This window comes from Propithecus coquereli, unplaced genomic scaffold (genome assembly GCF_000956105.1).
Source record: "Propithecus coquereli isolate 6110/MARCELLA unplaced genomic scaffold, Pcoq_1.0 Scaffold158, whole genome shotgun sequence".
Lineage (NCBI taxonomy): Eukaryota > Metazoa > Chordata > Mammalia > Primates > Indriidae > Propithecus > Propithecus coquereli.
The window spans coordinates 4,779,631-4,782,875 of NW_012140302.1; the positions used below are offsets into that span (position 1 = coordinate 4,779,631).

Consider the following 3,245-nt stretch of genomic DNA (forward strand, 5'->3'; position numbering starts at 1 on the left):
CAAATGATTGTTATTATTATTACTATATATTAAGTTCTTACTTTTAATGTTATTGATAGATTCTTGGAAACTGTGACTTTTAAGTGGAACAATATGTAATGAAGCCAGTTTTACCGAAGGCTAATTGATATAAACAAGAGTTGAGTTCCCACAGCATATTTCCGGTCACTATCACCAAACATCTAAAACAAGACCAAAACACTTCTAATATTAAACATTGAAATAAATATAAGCTATATATTCATTTAAGAAAGATTAATAAAAGCAAGTAAGATAATTATTTACCCACTTAGTTCTAGTTCAGGGTTGGCAGCAGCTCAGGGTGCGAGGCGGGAGCCAGCGCTGGACAGAATGCCGTTCCTTCGCAGGGTGTGCTCACTCATGCCCACACTCGCTCAGACGAGGACCATTTAGACATGCCAGTGAACCTAACGTGCACAACTTTGGGATGTGGGAGGAAACCAGAGTACCCAGAAACAACCCATGCAGACATGGGGAGAGTGTGCCAACTCCAAAAGACAGTGGCCCTGGCTGGTCATTGACTTTTTTTTCTCGTCAGTGTTACGACAAAACAACGTTGAACAAAATGACATAATTTGAGGACCTGCTATATTGTTATTAGGGACAAAGGAGGGTAGAGTTTTAGAAAGACAGAAAAAACATGTGGAGTCACCAGGTCCAGAGTAGTGTCACTGAGGGAAGTCAGCTTGAGATGTCTGGGACAGTGTAAGAAGCACAGCAACAAGGAGTGCCTGGAGAATGAGCTGGACAGGAATGACATCAGAGTGGAGGCCTCGGCTGACCATCGGGGACATAGAGCAGGGCTTCTTTCCTCTGCCAGCCTTAGCCTCAGGTACCAATGCCTAGGGTAGAAGGAGGCCAGACCCTCACTCCAATACCCCCACCGAGACAACTAGGAAGCTGCCGTTGGATATGACCACTCCAGTCTAGAGAAGTCTGCGGATCTCTCCAGGCATTGCAGTCCTTTGGCAAAGAATAGCAAAAACCAACGTTTGTCTCCAGGGAGGGTTGAGACAACTGAAAATAGGGTGTTGTTATAAATGTTGAGTATATAAGTCCTAGAAATCTTTTCAGGCCCTGCTCAAAGGACATTTCCTTATTGAAACCTCCAGTGTTCCCTAGTGAAGCAATTACTCCTTCTTTCGTACTCTCTCAACATTTAGTTTGCACCTTTATCATAGCTTGTCTTGTATATATGATGCATCATTTCTTTTAGCCCCACAAGATTATAAATTTCTTAAAGACAAGGATTTTGTCTTGATCCATTGGTATATTCCCACAGAATTAGAAAAGTGCTTTGTACATGGTAGATGCACAATACATGTGGAATTAAAACTCAAATTAGGGACTTTATAGATAAATGGTATCATAATTACAGTTGATTATCTATTTCCTAAAGCCGATTAACTGTGAACCAGATGTAAATTATAGGTGGCAACTACAAGCGCCCTCATATGGTTGGTTTGGGGAGGGTGCCAGAGGCTTAACCTTAATCAAAAAGCCAGAGCCGGAAGGTTTGCTTATTGATATATTATTTCTAGGCAAAGAAGACCCATTAAAAGTAACACGCAATGCACTTTGTGAGTGAGCCAGACCCCAAAATCAATAAACCAAAGTACAGTTGACCCTTGAACAGAACAAGTTTGAATTGTGTAGGTCTGCGTGTACTCAGATTTTCTTCCCTTCTGCCACCCCTGAAACAGTAAGACTAATTCCTCCTCTTGTACCTCCTCCTCCTCCTCAGCCTACTCAGTGTGAAGAGGAGGATGAAGGCCTTTAACATGATCCACTTCCACTTAATGAATAGTAAATATATTTTCTCTTTCTTATGATTTTCTTAACAACATTTTCTTTTCTCTAGCTTACTTTATTGTAAGAATATAGTATATAATAGACATAATGTACAAAATATATGTTAATTGACTGTTTATGTTATTGGTAAGGCTTCCAGTCAACAATAGACTATTTAGTAGTTATGTTTTTGCGGAGTCAAAAGTTATATGCATATTTTTCACTGCATAGGGGTCAATGCCCCTAACCCCTGTATTGTTCAAGGGCCAACTAACTGTACTTTGTGAAAACACCTTGCCTTAATATCTGTAATCCAAAATGACATTGTGATTAGATGTAATCGTGTTAATATCAGCAGATTTTTACTGTTGAGGCCCAGATACTCTCTTAGATGTTCCCCAAATCCTCTTTGGGGCTGAGATCTCTGTTCCTTCTCCCTCCTCCAGAGTAGCTACACACTGTCATGGAGAGAGCAAGGCGGGGCCTCGTAGACTCCTCAGAATGTCACCATGGAGTGGGGACTTTCTCCCCTAGCTGAGCTGAAGCCTGGGGTAGCTTTTTCCACTAAAGGACCCTTTCCCAGTGACTTTCAGGAGAATGGGCCATCTGTTTTTCATTCACTTTTGCCTGGGCTACTAAGAAAGGTAGTTAGAAAGAAAGAGAAGCAAACAACATGTGGTTTGCGTCACTGGCAATGTTTCCACGGGTCTGAGTACGCTGGCGTCCAGGCCCAAACACCCGGGAGCCGGCTCCGTCAGCACCTGCTTACCTCTGTCCTGGCCCAGCCACACCAGTGACTGCGGTCTCCATGCTGTGTCACCAAAGAAGCTGTACACCTCCTGTTGCCCTGCAGAAGGTCTAAATACATGCATTCTATTCCCAGGAACTGTACTTCTTAACATCTTGTTTTAGATACAAAGCCTAAGTACCGTCATGACAGAAATCAGTCAAGCTATAAAAAAAAAAACCTGAGAGTTTATTATTACAATTAAAGCTTCTAAAGTAGCTGGCTATGAATGAACAGTAACATTTTCAAAAGAAAATAAACTGAGAATGGACCTGTGTGAGCTGTGGAAAATATTTTAAAGCAAAGGAAATGATTCACCACCTCAAAGACGTGAAACTTAGATGAATTATGCAGGTCAGTTTTTAACTTCTGTGGAGAGCCTCTATGTTTTGGATAAATCCATATGTGTGTGCTTTGCATAACACTCATGGAAGATTATTTAACAGAACCCCTTTGAGTGATTTTAGCCATTTCCTCTAAGAATCACAGTGGTGGTGGTACAGGGGGAGGTAGCATGACTTGTGGAATAGAGCTTTGTTTACATAATGGACCCTTTGTAAAATAATTAAAAAGTGACCTTTGAAATATTTGACTTGGTTTGTTTTGTTAGATTTTCTTATTATTTTTTTCCCCTGGAATTTGTTTT

At 41.0% G+C, this 3,245-nt stretch overlaps 1 protein-coding gene across 1 annotated transcript in view; it reads left to right on the forward strand.

Annotated features, from left to right (window-relative positions):
- Positions 1 to 3,245, forward strand: part of KIF6 (kinesin family member 6) — a 480,713-nt gene that overhangs the window by 56,571 nt on the left and 420,897 nt on the right. The gene's annotated exons all lie outside the window — the stretch shown is intronic.